The sequence below is a fragment of the Pelophylax lessonae genome (genome assembly GCF_965119305.1).
Source record: "Pelophylax lessonae genome assembly, chromosome: 3".
Taxonomy (NCBI): domain Eukaryota; kingdom Metazoa; phylum Chordata; class Amphibia; order Anura; family Ranidae; genus Pelophylax; species Pelophylax lessonae.
In genome coordinates, this window is record NC_138770.1 from 49,587,129 (window position 1) to 49,606,278 (window position 19,150).

General features: G+C 41.5%; 1 protein-coding gene and 1 pseudogene across 2 annotated transcripts in view; both read left to right on the plus strand.

The window, feature by feature from the left end:
• The window catches only part of LOC309550900 (3-galactosyl-N-acetylglucosaminide 4-alpha-L-fucosyltransferase FUT3-like), a 1,045,386-nt gene that overhangs the window by 888,877 nt on the left and 137,359 nt on the right, over positions 1-19,150 (plus strand). The gene's annotated exons all lie outside the window — the stretch shown is intronic.
• On the plus strand, positions 11,168-18,029 carry LOC309549387 (E3 ubiquitin/ISG15 ligase TRIM25-like; annotated as a pseudogene). The gene is made up of 2 exons (XR_014226176.1): positions 11,168-13,208; positions 18,013-18,029. The product of XR_014226176.1 is annotated as an E3 ubiquitin/ISG15 ligase TRIM25-like (transcript).

Below are 19,150 nucleotides of genomic sequence, written 5' to 3' on the forward strand. Positions count from 1 at the left end.
GAGTCTGTAGCAGGGTGACTTTTTCTTGTTGCTAGATGCTCTCTCCTGTGGAAAGATACATCATTGTGGCAGCGGAGGAAGGTAAGGAAAAAGTATCCTGTATTTGCAGGGCTATTTTTCAAAGGTTTAGAGGCTGTAGGTTGTACCTGTCTCCAGTAGGGGGAGTTCTGTCCAAGGATGTAAAGATTCCGCCGTCCTCCGGGTGGTGCTTTCACTCCACGAGCTTGGAGATGAATGGCACACTGTGGGATCCCCGGCGCCTTAAATATAGGCCGCGCATGCGCACTACGGCGCCACGCGGTCCTATCTGTCAGGGCGGAAGTGCTTCACTCGTATGTACCGCGCATGCGCCTGGGCTGCTGCGCGGTCAGTGACGAGGGAGCCTATCCGTTACCTAGCAACAAAGGACGCCGCCGACACGGAGGGAGAGGGGCAATCCGAGAGGGGTAGAGGGGGGGAGAGGGGTAATCTCGAAATGTGCTTCAGGGGATAACCATGGGGACATTAAGCAAAAAATATAACTGAGGTATGAAAATAATTTTGACTATATTTATTTTACCAGCCAGGGATAGCCATAGTCTATTCCAAATTTGAATCTTAGCTCTGAAGCGATTCAAAAGAGGGTAAATAGTCAAGCAGCAGAAATCCACAGGCTGAGGGGTAACCTGCACACATATGTATTTAAAAGAGGAGGTTACAGGGACTGAGCAGGAGTGAGCATTAGGCTGAGAGGGATTTCTGTCATCAAAATGCACTTGTACTAGGTAATGAGAAGCCCAGAGTATTCTCCAAATTTAGTGATAGTTCTCAATAACATGGTGTCACCTGAATAAAGCATGACCTTTTCATGGAGCTCACCACACTTAAACCCAACTTTCTCATGATTCTGCCAAATCAAGGCCGCTAAAGGCTCAATTGCGAGAGCAAATAGTAAAGGGGACAGCGGGCACCCCTGACGTGTACCCCTGCTCAAAGGAAATGTGGGAGATAGCCTCCCAGCCATTCTGATGGCTGCTAGGGGACGGTCATAGCAACTTAACCCATGATGTGAAAACAGGACCAAAACCAGATTTAAGAGAGGATGGCCATTCCACACTATTGAAGGCTTTGGCTGCATCCAACGTCACCAAAGCTCGCTCACCCACTTTATCCGCCCTAGCCTGAATGTTAAGAAATAGCCTACAGAGGTTTACAGCTATGGACTTCTGAGGCATGAAACCCAGTTGATCCGGGTTTCATGCCTAAGAAGGGGTCAGTATGGTCTTTGCCTGGTTTCAAAACAAGAATTAAATTAGCCTTGTCATAGAGTAGGGAAGACTAGCTTGTTCCCTGGCCGTGTTCAAATCTTTCACTAAAAACGGTAAAATACACTTTCCATTTTGCTTGTATACCTCCATGGGTAGGCCGTCGGCAGTAGCCTTCTGCATTTTGTCCAGGGTGATAGGAGAATTGAGCATACTCCAACTACACTGAGACAGTTGCAGGAAACGGATACTAACCTGATAAGTTAGGAGGTCAGTATGAGTGAAGGTCTGTTTAGAGTGGTATAGAGAGAAGTAAAAAGTAACTAGTCCTGTCATAATTGAGTCCAGATTAGTAACCAGCCTGCCACCCTCCGCGTGCAAGGCACTAATAGTGCCTTTATTCTGCAGGGCATTCACAATTTTCACAAATTGTTTGCTCACCCTCCTCATAAAAGATTAGTTTAGATAAAAACCTTTTCCTGTCTGCTCAGGACGATACCAGATGATCTAGTGTGCCCTAGGCAGATTCCCAATTCGTTGAATTGTCCACATATGTTTATTCCAATTTGCTTACCTGTAGCTCAACAATCAATGATCATGAGTTGTTATAAAATCTGCAATGGATCTCTTAATGGTCTCATGTGAAGGGAAAAGGTGGAGCCAGAAGGCATTATGTTTCCAAGGGGCTCGGAGCTGGGTAGTTGAGGACCTAGCTTTCAAGTGGAGTACCAATGGCAAATGGTCCGATATCCTTCTGGGGGTGTACATAATATTGGTAAGGATAAGTAACAGGGAGGGGGTACCAGGACAGAGATCTATCTGGGACAGGGACATATATGACTTTGAAAAGCAGGGGAATTGTTTCTCCTGGGGATATCTGATGTGCCAGAAGTCAATCCAGCCCAACTCCTGTAAAAAACTGTATAAGATAGTACCTCTATTCTCAACTCGAGAGGTGAGAGGAGGGTGCTTGTCTAAAGAGGGGTGTAAATAGCAATTGAAATTCCATATATTTTTTTTTTTATAAAATTTTATTAGAACACAAAAATCAAAACAGAGCCACAAATAACCATACAGAATATAGCATTTTAGCATACACGAAAAACAGCTAAATATACAGGATATAAAACAACAACCATATGGTAGAGAGTATAGGGGTGTAGACACCCTCTACACCAGACAGAGGATGGTAAAAGTTTATAGAGTGGAACGTAGGGCATGTTCTCTACCAGTAACAAAAATTAGAAGGGGGGAAGTAGAGAAAGGGGGGACAGGGAAGGGGTCAGAACTCAATTACTTTTCAAGGGAAAGGGGTCCCAGGGGTGGCAATTTTGGATGGGTATATATATATATATATATATATATATATATACAGTGGGTACGGAAAGTATTCAGACCCCCTTAAATTTTTCACTCTTTGTTATATTGCAGCCATTTGCTAAAATCATTTAAGTTCATTCTTCTTCCTCATGAATGTACACATAGCACCCCATACTGACAGAAAAACACAGAATTGTTGACATTGTTGCAGATTTATTAAAAAAGAAAAATTGAAATATCACATGGTCCTAAGTATTCAGACCCTTTGCTCAGTATTTAATAGAAGCCCCCTTTTGATCTAATACAGCCAGGAGTCTTTTTGGGAAAGATGCAACAAGTCTTTCACACCTGGATTTGGGGATCCTCTGCCATTCCTCCTTGCAGATCCTCTCCAGTTCTGTCAGGTTGGATGGTAAACGTTGGTGGACAGCCATTTTTAGGTCTCTCCAGAGATGCTCAATTGGGTTTAAGTCAGGGCTCTGGCTGGGCCATTCAAGAACAGTCACGGAGTTGTTGTGAAGCCACTCCTTCGTTATTTTAGCTGTGTGCTTAGGGTCATTGTCTTGTTGGAAGGTAAACCTTCGGCCCAGTCTGAGGTACAGAGCACTCTGGAGAAGGTTTTTGTCCAGGATATCCCTGTACTTGGCCGCATTCATCTTTCCCTCGATTGCAACCAGTCGTCCTGTCCCTGCAGCTGAAAAACACCCCCACAGCATGATGCTGCCACCACCATGCTTCACTGTTGGGACTGTATTGGACAGGTGATGAGCAGTGCCTGGTTTTCTCCACACATACCGATTAGAATTAAGGCCAAAAAGTTCTATTTTGGTCTCATCAGACCAGAGAATCTTATTTCTCACCATCTTGGAGTCCTTCAGGTGTTTTTTAGCAAACTCCATGCGGGCTTTCATGTGTTTTACACTGAGGAGAGGCTTCCGTCGGGCCACTCTGCCATAAAGCCCCGACTGGTGGAGGGCTGCAGTGATGGTTGACTTTCTACAAATTTCTCCCATCTCCTGACTGCATCTCTGGAGCTCAGCCACAGTGATCTTTGGGTTCTTCTTTACCTCTCTCACCAAGGCTCTTCTCCCCCGATAGCTCAGTTTGGCCGGATGGCCAGCTCTAGGAAGGGTTCTGGTCGTCCCAAACGTCTTCCATTTGAGGATTATGGAGGCCACTGTGCTCTTAGGAACCTTAAGTGCAGCAGAAATCTTTTTGTAACCTTGGCCAGATCTGTGCCTTGCCACAATTCTGTCTCTGAGCTCTTCAGGCAGTTCCTTTGACCTCATGATTCTCATTTGCTCTGACATGCATTGTGATCTGGAAGGTCTTATATAGACAGGTGTGAGGCTTTCCTAATCAAGTCCAATCAGTATAATCAAACACAGCTGGACTCAAATGAAGGTGTAGAACCATCTCAAGGATGATCAGAAGAAATGGAAAGCACCTGAGTTAAATATATGAGTGTCACAGCAAAGGGTCTGAATACTTAGGACCATGTGATATTTCAGTTTTTCTTTTTTAATAAATCTGCAACAATGTCAACAATTCTGTGTTTTTCTGTCAGTATGGGGTGCTATGTGTACATTCATGAGGAAGAAGAATGAATTTAAATGATTTTAGCAAATGGCTGCAATATAACAAAGAGTGAAAAATTTAAGGGGGTCTGAATACTTTCCGTACCCACTGTATATATATATATATGGAAGGATCAATCCCAGGGCCTTATCAATCCCCACCCAGGCAGACAGAGGGGAAAAGGTAGACACTTCTTAATGTATAGAGCCTTAACAAGTCACAGACACTACAAATCCAAAGGGAGATGCACTGTTGGAATACACATGGGTGTGGAGAGCCAGTATGAAATACAAAGGAAGAGAAATGGGGCTGGTGCATAAAGTCCAAATCTTTCCCAAAATCCACTTAATATATCGCCGGTCAGCTGGATAGGAGACCATGGTTTTCACCAACATCCATGTTGCATTGCATCCCTCAGAAGTGTGTCCTTTCCGAGGGATGCAATGCAACATGGATGATACCTCAATCACTACGTAATAACTGCACGCATTTAATTATTTATTTCCTTCTGTAATTGGAGTGTAACCCGTTTTAATGCGGTATTTACTGAGCTTTTTCAGCATTTTCGCAAAATATTGCAAAACAGTATAAGGAATTGACTTTTACAGGATCGCATGTGATATTTTAGGCAACATGTGTCCAGACAACTAAATATCACTTGCAAGTTCCTTTTGTGAATGGTGCCCACTGTCACCAGTCAGTATCCCTGGTCACCACCACACCAGTCCTACGATGACGATGTACTGTACTGGTGACAGCATGTAAAAAAAAAAATATAATTTTATTTAATTTCTCAATTTTCCGAAAAATTACGACAAAAAATTAAAGCTTCAAAAAAACTCGCCACACCTCTTTCTAAATACCTCAGAATGTCTACTTTCCAAAAAGGGATCATTTTGTGGGGTATTTGCACTGTGACTGCATTTTCAGGCCTCAAGAAATGAGATAGGCCGTCAGTACATCAGGATTAATCAATATAATGTATATCCCATAGTTTGTAGGCGCTATAACTTTCACACAAACCAATTACTATACATTTATTGGGATTTTTGTATTTATTTTTTTTAACTTAAGACATGTAGCAGAATACATATTGGTCTACATTTATGTAGAAATGGGATTTTATTGGATATGTTTTAATAATAGATAGAATTTTTTTTTTACATTTTTGGTCTTTTTTTGTATTTCTGACGCAAAAAATTAAAACCCCCAGTGGTGATCAAATAACACCAAAAGAGAGTTCTAGTTGTGTGGATGTGATTTTATGGGATATGTTTTAATAATAGATACAAATTTTATTTATTTTTTAAATTTCTGGTCTATTTTTTTTAACATATCGCAAAAAATAAAAACCTCAGTGATCAAATAACACCAAAAGAGAGCTCTATTTGTGTGAAAAAAAATGATATAAATTTAATTTGAGTACAGTGTTGCAAAACTGCACAATTTCCAGTTAAAGTAGCGCAGTGCTGAACAGCAAAAATGTCCTGGTCATGAAGGGGGTAAAACCTTTCCGGAGGTCAAGTGGTTAAACACAATAAAATACATTTTCCATGGTAACCTTTTTGTTAAAATCCTTCACTTGCATCACTTGCAGTTTATAGCTTTCTGGTACCAATGAATTTTATTGTTAATAATAGATAAAGAAATTGTTAATGAACTCACCTATTGTTTCTGTCCATATGGCTAGGTAATTAGCTCAGGTTAATTTTATTTCTGTATATTTCATCTGCATAGGATAATGTAATCAGGCTCAACTGACCTGGTAGGGTAATCTGATCTGGAGTGGGATGTCCTCCTGTGTGGTATATATTGTGTGTGAGTTTGTTCAATAAATGTTCCAGACCTTATAACAAGCTATTCATGGCTAGACTTGTATATCGTGGCTACAATATCTGATGTCTCGACAGGTGACTGGGTGGGCTAATGGATCTTGGATCATGCTGGTACCAGGCAAGGGAAGCTTAGACGGCAGACATACTCTTCTTGAGTATGGAGGTCCGTCACAGATAGTAACAGAATCATATTCAGCAATCAGTGATCATGTTGTCATGTGGCATAAATTTGGACATGTTGAGCAAAAGGAAGGATCCCATGAAGCCGCCCATCAATGCAGACCCACTGGTATTGTAATGAATGGCAGTCTCAGCCTGGGCACCAGCAAGGTCTCAGCCTCAACGTGTTTCACACCGTCCCTCGGAGCTTAATCATGGGGGGAAAATGTGGACATGTTATTCTGGCAGAAATCAGAAGAATGCATGTGAGAAGGAGAGCTTATGGTATTGTTACTATTTATATAAAAGGAAGTTGAATATCCGCGCTATGCCAAAAACAGAACTAACAATAAGCAGCCAGCATGATTTGTAAATGACAATTACAACAATTTATATAAAAACGTCCATATGTAAGTACTCCAAATGGGTATAAAGTTGAAAAGAAGGGATGTAAAGATGAATGACCTCCACCAGCCCGTGTGTCGATAAAGCATACCACACCACCGTGATACAATCAAATCTACTTACCAGATGATCAACAATTATGTGCAGTGTATTCATCGGGCTTCATCCACAGGGAGACCCACACACTCTCTAATCAGTGAGGAAATGTATAACGTAGACTCAAGGAGCCAACGGATAGATCTTCTTCCACTCAATCAAATTAGTACACCAAGAAAATAAAGGAACTCATACGGCAGGACGTAATAAGTAGACGTCAGAGAAATGGTCGTGGTGTGACTGGCAACTCCGCCAGTACTTGTGATGGACGCATTAGGCGCTTTTCCACGCGCATACGCCCTGGTTGAAGATTGGCTAATGGGCGCATGCCGGTTTGCCGCAGTTTGCGTGCGGGATTGCGCATACACAATGGCGCACACATTACGCCATAGACACGTCCAATTGCTGGCCTATATAAGAACTCTGATTAGCCCATCAAAATGCTGGATTGTCTTCAGCTCTCCCTGTGTCCTGAGCATTTTCTATCTCCCTTGGGTTTCCAGTTGTGACCTGGCTTGTTCCTGACCTGTCTGCTCTGCTCTCCTGGCTTTAACCCTTGGCTTTGTCTGACCTTCCCTGCTCCAGTTTGGCTCTCCGGCATTTGACCCCGGCTTGGCCTAGGGACTTGTTATGCATCTGCCTGCACACCAATACCTGATCTTGGCTTGCCTACGGACTTTGCTTCTGCCTTCTTCCTGCCCTTCTGTTATGACCTTTGATCTCTCTCTCTCTCTCTCTCCAGAATCCTATGGTTCTGATGCTGTTTGTGAGAATCATACTGTTCTACAATACCACATACTGCTCAAAACCCATCTCCAGGTAGAAAAAAAATGATTCCTCGCAGTGGGGCTTTGCTCGCACTGCTAGGGTTGCATGTTTATTTTGTCCTGGGGAGAGGAGAAACTGTCATACTTACCTGATCGTTCGATCCCTCGGCAGTCGGCACTTCCCCATAATCCAGCAGTGGACTGTTCTTGACATACTGTATGCAGAATGAAAAAATGTGTTTCGCTTTGTGTATATTCCTTGTGTCCCTAATTTCATTTTGTTTCAGGATTTGTTTAGTGTGGTATACCCACTGACAGCTGAACTGTAAAAAAAAAAAAAAATGCCAGCAATAGAACATTCAGAAAAAAAAAACAGTGTTGGGTCACCCCTCCCCCAATCCATACCAGGCCCTTCATGTCTGATGTGTATTTTAAGGGGAACCCCATGCCAACTTTTTTTTAAAAAAGGGTGAGGGGTCCCACCCAAAATCCATACCAGACCCTTATCCAGGCATGCAGCCTGGCAGGCCTGGAAAGGGGAGGGGGGCAAGAGAGTTCCCCCCCAAACTATACCATGCCACATGACCTCAACATGGGGAGAGGTGGGTGCTTTGGGGTAGGGGGGGGCTCTGCCCAACAACCCTGGCCAGTGGTTGTGGGGTCTGCAGGCAGGGGGCTTATCAGAATCTGGAAGCCATGTTTAACAAGGGGGCCCCCAGATTACCCCCCCATGTGAATGAGTATGGCCTATCCATTCACCAAAAATGTGTAAAAAGTGAATAAATACAGTAAATGAGTTTTTGACAATTCCTCTATTAAAAAATAAAAAACAATGTCCCTGATGTAGATCCATCTCATGCCACCCGCCGCACCCGAAAAAAGAAAAAAAATCTCTGGCCTCGACAAACGTTCCCCGAGGACTTCCTGCTCCTCCGGCTGACATTTCTTATTTAGGTAAGGGGCGGGCCATCTGGTAAAGTTGCTTGGTGACCCTGCCCCTTGTGATGTCACCGACCCAACATGCTCGGTCGGTGATGTCACAAGGGGGCGGGGTCACCTGCTGACATCATTGGGTGACTCTGCCTCAGGCAGTCCGCGGGAAGCGTTCTTTGATGCCGGAGGTTTTTTCTTTCTTTTTTTCAGGTTTGGCGGTGTGACGAGCAGTGTGAGATGGATCTACATCACGGGACATTGTTTTTTATTTTTTGATAAAAGAATGGTCAAAAACTTGTTTACTGTCTTTATCCACTTTTTACACATTTTTAGTGAATGGTTAGGTCATACTCATTCACATGGGGGGGGCAGGTTTCTGGGGGCTTCCGGATCTTGATAAGCCCCCTGCCTGCAGATCCCCACAACCACAGGTCAGGGTTGTGGGGATGAGGCCTTTGCCTCATCTCTATTAGGACAAGGTGCTTTGGGGTGGGGGGAAGAGCCCCCCCTTCCCCAAAGCACCCACCCCCATGTTGAGCCCTCCCCCCTTTCCTGACCTGCCGAGCTGCATTCTCAGATAAGGGTCTGGTATGGATTTTAGGGGAACCCCATGCCATTTTTTTTATTTTTAATTTTGGCGTTGGGTTGCCCTTAGAATCCATATCAGACCCAAAGGACCTAGTGTTGATTGGGGGGGGGGCACACTGTTTTTTTTTCTGAATTGTCTATTGCTGGCATTGTTTTAGTTGAATTTCATCTGTCAGTGGGGAAGCCAGCTGATGACTCATCGGTTTTTAAGGTCGCGGCAGCTGGCTTCTCAATCTGCTGCTTGAGAAACCAACTATTCTTCACACAGAATTCGAATCGGTCAATACGTTTTCGACCGATCCGACTTCGAATCTTTCTGAACATTTGGAATTCATTAGAAAACAAACAAAACAAATTTCAACGAAATTTGTTACTATTTGTTACTATTTCATTCAGAGATTTAGATACATCTGAATCTCCGAATAACCATAAATTTGTCCGAATTTGTATTCGGACCAAAACGAATTGCAGATGTCTATACTGTTCCTGACATCCTCATGTTCCATGCAGGGCTATGGAGGATCGGGTAAGTACTATATCCTTATCTATTATGTTTTCCCTAAAAAAGTAAATAACCCTTGAAGTGGGGGGTACAGCCCCACTGCAAGGGAAGACTTTTCATCTGCCCAGACTTCAGCTTTAAAGCTTTAAGGGCATTTTCCAAGAATGTATTAAAAAGGATTTGAGTTTTTCTCACTTCGTCCTAGAAGCTGCTTTAAGAAAAACTCTCTCCCAGATGATGAATGGTATTTTGAAACAAATAATTTTTGCATTGATATACAATATGTCCTCCTTGGCAATGCCATGCACCCCATGCCCTGTGTTTGACAATTCTTTGGCTATTAGTCAGCCCCCTGATGACTTCAGTAGGGTTCAAATTAAAGTTGGTAGTTTCCAGTTTTTACGATAAGTCGCTCTACCTCAATACCAATATAACTATAGACTTATCAGCTATCATATAATCAAATTGTAGTTCTATTAGATGGAATGGGACTATCGTATCATACTATATCTGTAGAGGCATTTGCTAGGATATGATGGTAACATCAAGAAGGAACATCTATCAAGTTTGAGAACCGATCACACTGGCTCAGCTTCTGAACTCTGATAATACTCAGGACATTGAATGCAAGTATCCTTACTTTCTCAATTCTATCTTAATTTTCTAAATTGCTGAATTATGTCGCTATTTCTTTGAAACACCTTTTTCTGTAAATATTTTATTTGCACCAATTTTAACCTTTTTATTATTAAACTTTATTTTGAAAAGTGTTAACCTTGTCCCTAAGCTCTTAACGCAAACTAACAAAGAACCTGTCTCTTGAAGAGTGCTACTGTATAGGATAAATCTTCTGAACATTCCTGTCTGTGGTGACAGTGCGTGTTACAGAGGATTATTCTAAAGTCATAATTGGTATTTCTAAAATTACGAGCATCCGCTGGGCTCATAACGGTGGTGCCAGTGAAAGGGTTAATTGCTTAATTAGCCCGGTGACAATCGCTCTCAGCCTGCTGGCATCTAGATTGTGGTCCCGCAAGCTGGAAAATCTTTGTGTCGGGTGCAGCTGAGAGTGGCATTGTTACGCAAGTGACGGCAGGGTGTGAGATTGCCTGGTCCTTGGTCATGAGTTAGTGAGTAGGGCAGGAATATGATACCCGTCACATACTAGATTGTAAGCTCTAACGAGCAGCGCCCTCTAAATCCTCCTGTATTGAATTGTATTGTAACTGTATTGTCTTCCCTCATATTGTAAGAGCCCATTCAGACTAGCACGACACGACTCTGGGGGGCGATCTGTGAAGTCGCGTGCACCGCTGTGCACCGCGACTTCGGCGCGACTTGCAGAGACTTCACATAATGGAAGTCTATGCAAGTCACTCCGAGGTTGCCCCAAAGTAGTACAGGACCCTTTTTCTAAGTCGGAGCGACTTGTGTCACTCCTATTAGAACGGGTCTTGTACTACTCAATGGACCGTGACATACAGCGACTTGTCAGGCTGACACGTCGTCTGACAAGTCGCGCTAATGTGAATGGGCTCTTAAGCGCTGCGCAAACTGTCGGCGCTATATAAATCCTGTATAATAATAATAAAAATAATAACATCACTATAAATTCCCTGAATGTTCTGATCACATCAAAGTACTGGACGGTGTGATCAGCAGATCTCTCCCCTCCCTCCGCTCCCTCTTCTTCTGCACAAAGCGTTATTCCAGTAAATCCTCCTTCAAACCCCCCCCCCTGACTCACATCTACTTAGTTTCGTTTCTCTCTTCTGCAGTCAGCGATGGCGTTCTCTGATGCGAGGAAGGAGCTGGACTGTTCCATCTGTCTGAACATTTATACCAATCCTGTGACACTGAGATGTGGACACAACTTCTGCAGAGACTGTATAGAAGGTGTTCTGGATACACAGGGGGGGTCTGGAGTTTATTGCTGCCCTGAATGCAGAGAAGAGTTCCAGGAGCGGCCTGAACTTATCAGGAACATAACACTGTGCAACATAATGGAGAGTGTTCGATCAACCGAGCCAGAGGAGATGGAGGAGAAAAAGGAGAGCCAGATCTTCTGTACGCACTGTATTCACTCTCCGGTACCGGCTGTTAAATCTTGTCTGCTGTGTGAAGCTTCTCTGTGTGATGACCATCTGAGAGTCCACAGCAAGTCATCCCAACATGTCCTATCTGACCTCACCACTCCCCAGAAGAACAGAAAATGCTCCGTCCATGAGAAGATCCTGGAGTATTACTGCACCGAGGACTCCATCTGTCTCTGTGGGTCCTGCAGGCTGCATGGAGACCATCGGGAACACCAGGTGGAGGCTCTGGAGGAGGCCTCTGAGAAGAGGAAGGAGAACCTGACCAATGCTTTGTAGAAGTTGGTGAAAAAAAAAGAGGAGATGGAGGAAAGCATCAAGAGTCTGCAGAAGTACAAGAGAAAAGTTCAAGACAGTGCAGACGGTGTAACCAAGAGAGTCACCGCCATATTCAGAGATATCAGGAGACAACTGGACATCCTGGAGAGGAGAGTTCTTAAAGAGATAATTAGGAAGGCTGAAAGAGTCTCATTCCCAGCCTCTGATTTAATCCAGGATCTGGAGATAAAGAAGGACGAGCTGTCTAGGAAGATGCGTCACATAGAGGAGATACGCAACATGACCGATCCACTGAGTGTTTTACGGGAATCAGACACAGGTGACTTGTGTGATACTGAGGATGGAGATGAGGAGAACAAAGAGTGTCATGATCAACTCTTTCATGGTGGGGGGGATCTGGATGTGACTGGAATCTCCCACACATTACATACAGGGTTATTTGATATAATAACAGGGGTAAATAGATGGATAATTATACCAGAACCTGCAGATATAACACTAGATCAAGAAACGGCTCATATAAATGTACATATTTTAGATGACGGGAAGACCGCACGCCTGGTAGCCAGAAACCTATATTATCCTGTAACACCAAAGAGATTTATAGGAACGGTAAAACAGGTGTTGAGCAGTAAGAGTTTCGCCTCAGGGAGACATTACTGGGATGTGGATGTTAGGGGATCATCACACTGGAGAGTTGGGTATTGTAACTCAAATATAGACAGGACACAAAACTGTTCAGATATTGGAAGTAATTACCTGTCCTGGTGCCTAGAGGGAAAATCTAATCAGTTGTCAGTGAAATATGGCAACATTTCCACCATTTTAGATCGTAATTTCTTGGTAGCCAAAGTCAGAATAAATCTGGATTACGAGGCCGGGCAGATCTCATTTTATGAGTTGGGTATCCCATTTCAACACCTCCACACCTTCACTGCCACCTTCACCATGCCAATTCATGCTGCACTGTATCTAGGCGAAGGTTGTATAAAGATATGTAGAGAGAATCAGAAGGTGTGACATATTTACCCCAAGACTAGCAACATCACTGGCATTCTGATTGGTGGACCTAGGATCATATATAATCCATACATATGTAAAATGTCTCCTACTAGTAGATGCCATGAAATGGGAAGGTGGTCTAACACTTTCCTTCCTTGTGCTACCATCTACTTTGCCTTGATCGTATCACATTACGTATGATAATTCTAATATGTAACCATTATAGACCATTCTGTTACAGAGTATCATTATAATAACCATCTATACTTCACTCTATCACTATAGGGATGTATCATTGGTATAAACTATTCTGTTACAATGTATGATTAGAATGAATTATCACTGTTACAATGTATCATTATTATGATCAATTACTGCTCTACTGTATCCCTATTAATAAGAACAATGTATTACTATTATTAACCGGTTGCCGACCGCCGCACGACTATATACTGCGGCGGTCAGCCCCGGCCAGGCAGAGTGACGTATCGGTACGTCACTCGCCTGTCACTGACTTGCGAGCCTATCGCGGGCGGGCGCGCGCCCGCCGAGGCGCGCGCCCACGGCAGCTCGTTCACAGACAAGTCAGTGCGTGTGACCGGCGGACTCGATGTCCGCCAGTCACACTGCGATCGCTCCTGTGAAGGGAGAAAGACAGAGCAGCTTGTGTAAACAAGCCGCCTGTCAGTTCTCCCTGTGTAAAAGTGAAGATCTGTCCGTTCTACTATGTAGAACGGTTGATCTTTGCTTTTACACCAATAGGAATGTCCCTACACAGTTAGAATCACGCCCCTAGGACACACTTAACCCCTCCCTGTCCAATAAAGTTAACCCCTTCCCTGCCAGTGTCATTTTTGCAGTAACAGTGCATATATATAGCACTGATTACTGCAGTAATGTCACTGGTACCCCCAAAAGTGTCAAAAATGTCAGTCAAGGGTCCGATCTGTCCGCCGCAATGTCGCAGTACCGAAAAAAAAATCGCAGATCGCCGCCATTACGCGTTAAAAAAAAAACACCAAAAATGACAAAAATCTTTCCCTTTGTTAGTAAACGCGATAACTTTTGCGCAAACCAATCAAAATACGCTTTTTGCGATTTTTTTTACCAAACATATGTAGCATAAAACAAATTGGCCGAAAAATGTTAAAAAATTTTGATTTTTACTTTTTTTTGTGGGGAATTTCATATAAAAAAATGTGAAAAACATTGTTATTTTTGCAAAATTTACGCTCTTTTTTTGTTTATAGCGCGTGATCAAAAAATCGCACAGGTGATCAAATACCACCAAAAGAAAGCTCTGTTTGTCTGTTTGTGGGAAAAAAAGGACGTCAAATTCGTTTAGGTACAGCGTCGCACGACCGCGCAATTGTCCGTTAAAGTCACGCAGTAAAAAATCGCAAAAAAACCCCTGGTCCTTTAGCAGCCAAATCCTCCGGGGCTTAAGTGGTTAATATTACTAAAAAACAAGAAAAAAGGCCCATCGGACTTTTAAGAGGCACACAACCAATAGTAAAAATGTATAAATGTATTACATAAAGACATATACATATAAAATCAAATCATGAACAATCATTACAATATGATTTTATCGGTGGAACCAGTACAGGACATACAATACAACTTCATGAAAGGTATGACATAATTTATTCCAAATACTCTATGCTGTATCAATCTCAACATGTTTCGCCATATCAGGAGAAGCACAGATATAAATCTAAAAACAAAAACAGCGTAAACACCCCAGAAAAAAAAGGGGGGAGGGGCAATCAACCCTTCCTAAATATGTCAACTTACAATTGATACAGTAATCAAGATCGTCTTACATGACCAAAGAGTGGTCTACCATGTCCAATCGGCTATTCCAGAAGTTGTCACAATAGTCATGGTGATGGGAACACCCCTCTTAATAGGATGATGTGCTAAACTTCCCCCCGGGATAGCTGATTGGACGCGGTAGACCACTCTTTGGCCATATGAGATGATCTTGAATACTGTATCAATCGTAAGTTTACATATTTAGGAAGGGCTGGTTGCCCCCCCCCCCTTTTTTTTAGGGGGGGGGGTGTTTGTCTTGCACTGTTTTTGTTTTTCGATTTATATTTGTGCTTCTCCTGATGAAGCAAATTTTAGATTTTGCAAAACGCGTTGAGATTGATACAGCACATTGTATTTGGAATAAATTAAGTCATACCTTTCCTGAAGTTGTGTTGTATGTCCTGTACTGATTCCACCGATATAATGATTGTTCATGATTTGATTTTATATGTGTGTGTATATATATATATATATATATATATATATATATATATATATATATACAGTATATATATATATACACACACATATATATATATATATATGGGCCATTATTCTTGTTTTTGTGTACAATTTTGGGACCGAGGCACGCCCTCATTCCATACATATCAGCCTTTCCTTTTCTATTATTATTATCACTAATCTAATGTGTCACTATTATTAAGACCAGGTATTGCAAAGTATTGCTATTATTATCACTACTATAATCTAACACTAATAATAAGAACAGGTATTTCAATGTATCACCACTATCATCACTAATCGAATGTATCACTATTATCATCACTAATCGAATGTATCTCTATTATCAACAGTAATCTAATGTATCTCTATTATCATCACTAATCAAATGTATCACTATTAATAAGAACAGATTTTCCATTGTATCGATATTATCATCACTATTAATATGAATTATATTCCAATGTATCACTATTATTATCACTAATCTAATGAATCACTATTAACCACTTTAAGACCTATTTCTAACATTTGTTGTTTACAAGTTAAAATCAGTATTTGTTGCTAGAAAATTACTTAGAACCCCCAAACATTGTGTATATATATATATATATATATATATATATATATATATATATACATACTGTAAATATATATATATATATATATATATATATATATATATATATATATAAACAATATATATATTTTTTTAGCAGAGGCGCTAGAGAATAAAATGGAGATCATTGCAATACTATATGTCACACCGTATTTGCGCAGCGGTCTTACAAACGCAATTTTATTTTGGAAAAAAATACACTTTTTTGAATTAAGAAATAAGAGAACAGTAAATTTTTTGTATAATGTGAAAGATAATGTTACGCCAAGTAAACTGATACCTAACATGTCATGCTTCAAAATTGCGCACGCTCATGAAATGGCGACAAACTACTGTACTTAAAAATCTCCATAGGCAACACTTTAAAAATTCTTACAGGTTACCGGTTTAGAGTTACAGAGAAGGTCTTGTGCTACAACTATTGCCCTCCATCTAAAGATCTTGGCGATACCTTACATGTGTGGTTTGAACACTGTTTACATATGTGGGCTTGACTTGGGTATGCGTTCGCTTCTGTGCGCGAGCTTGGAGGGACGGGGCGCTTACATTTTTTTTTTTCTTATTTATTTTCCTTTTTATTTTTTGATTTTTACACCGTCCCTTTAAAAAAAAAAAAGATCACTTTTATTCTTATGATAAGGAATGCAAACATCTCTTGTAATAGAAATAAGGGATGACAGGACCTCTTTAATGTGAGATCTGGGGTCAAAAAGACCTCACATCTCACATTTATACTTAAAAGCAAAAAAAACAGTAATTTTACTAAAAAAACATTGGCCATTTAAGGCTGTTGGGCGGAAGTGACGTTTGACGTCGCTCCGGTTCCCTGGAGGCATAGAGTCGACTGGGGACCATCTCACCCTCACTCGACTTCCTGCCCATTCCGTGTACAAAATCGGATAGTTTTTGCCACTGCCAATGGCTTCGGTAAGCGGGGAAACGACTGGGAAACGGCGGGGGGGGGGGTACCTCTCCCGCTGCCCATAAAAGTGATTCCGTGGTGAATCCGCTGCTGGGACCACTTTTATCAGATTCCGGATCGCCAGCTGTGTAGAAAAAAAAAATGTTGTTATGGCAGCTATCTGCTGCCATAACCCTGACATTTAAAGTCAAAATACCGATGTAAATACACAGTGGGTGGTCCGGTAGTAGTTAACCACTTCTGGACCGGAAGATTTTCCCCTTAATGACCAGGCCATTTTTTGTGATACAGCACTGCGTTACTTTAACTGACAATTGGGTGGTTCTGCGGCGCTGTACCCAAATAAAATCAATGTCCTTTTTTCCCACAAATCAAGCTTTCTTTTGGTGGTATTTGATCACTTGTGCGATTTTATTTTTTGCGCTATAAACAAAAAAAAAACAGAGCGATAATTCTGAAAAAAAAAACAAAAAACAATATTTTTTACTTTCTGCTATATAACAGTCTCAAAAAAAATTTAAAAATCAAATTTTTTTCATCATTTTAGACCAATTTGTATTCTGCTATATATTTTTGGTACAAAATAATCCCAATAAGTGTATATTGATTGGTTTGCATCTACAAACTAGGGGAAAGATTTATGTCATTTTTATTTACTTTTTTTTTCCCCTAGTAATGGGGGTGATCTGCAATTTTTAGCGGGACTGCGACAGATCGGACACCTAACTGACATTTTTTACACTTTTGGGGGGGGGGACCAGTGACATTAGTACAGTAATCAGTGCTAAAAATATGCTCTGTCACTGTACTAATGATACTGGCAGGGAAGGGGTTAACACCAGGGGCCCTCGAAAGGTTAAATGTGTCCCTAGGGAGTGCTTTCTAACTATGTGGGGGATGGACTTGCTGCATGAACACAGAGACCTGTGTTCCTAAATAAGAGGATCCCTGTCTTCATAACTGACAGAACAGCGGTCTGCCGTGTTTACAACGACAGATTGCCGTTCTGTCTCCACGGGGAGCGTTTGCGAGGTGCCCGGCGGCAATCGCGACCGCCGGAGGACCCGCTGATCAGCTACCCCTGTGGCGAATAGGGGCGCACACCCCTGCTAGCGATCCCACGAAGCGACGTACAGGTACTTCATTTCGCGGGACAGAGCCGACCTGCCGCCGTAAAACTACTGCGGCTGGTCGGCAAGTGGTAATATGAATTGTAATCCAATGTATCACTATTATTATCACGAATGTAATGCGTCACTATTAATATGAACAGGTATTGCAAAGTATCACTATTAATATCACTACTATAATCTACCACTAATAATAAGAACAGGTATTTCAATGTATCACTATTATCATCACTAAGCTAATGTATCACTATTATCAACAGTAATCTAATGTATCACTATTATCATCACTAAGCTAATGTATCACTATTATCATCACTAAGCTAATGTATCACTATTATCATCACTAATCTAATGTATCACTATTATCATCACTAATCTAATGTATCACTATTATCATCACTAAGCTAATGTATCACTATTATCATCACTAAGCTAATGTATCACTATTATCATCACTAAGCTAATGTATCACTATTATCATCACTAAGCTAATGTATCACTATTATCATCACTAATCTAATGTATCACTATTATCATCACTAATCTAATGTATCACTATTATCAACAGTAATCTAATGTATCACTATTATCATCACTAAGCTAATGTATCACTATTATCAACAGTAATCTAATGTATCACTATTATCATCACTAAGCTAATGTATCACTATTATCATCACTAATCTAATGTATCACTATTATCATCACTAATCTAATGTATCACTATTATCATCACTAAGCTAATGTATCACTATTATCATCACTAAGCTAATGTATCACTATTATCATCACTAATCTAATGTATCACTATTATCAACAGTAATCTAATGTATCACTATTAGTAATAACAGGTTTTCCAGTGTATCGATATTATCATCACTATTAATATGTATTTCAATGTATCACTATCATTATCACTAATCTAATGTATCACTAATAATATGAATAGGTTTTACCAGGGCCAGTGTTCTGTCGAATAGTGCAGATCGTCAGATAATGCCTTTGACGATCTGCACATGCGCAGTAGTGACGTCACTCTAGCGGATCTGCCGATCAGCTGGCATGACATCAGCACTGCGCATACGCAGATCGTCAGGGGCAATATCGGAAGATCATCAGTAATCGATAGAACACCAGACACCAAGGATTACAGTGTGACCTGACAGCTGTATACTGGTAACCAGGGACAACACTTTCCTGCCACCCACCCAACCAATAGAACCTCTTTACTGGTAACCAGGGACAACACTTTCCTGCCACCTGCATTGCCACCCACCCAACCAATAGAGCCTTTTCACTGGTAACTGGGAGGCAACACTTCCCTGCCGCCTGCATTCCCACCCACACAACCAATAGAACCTCTTCAATGGTAACCAGGGGGCAACACTTCCATGCCGC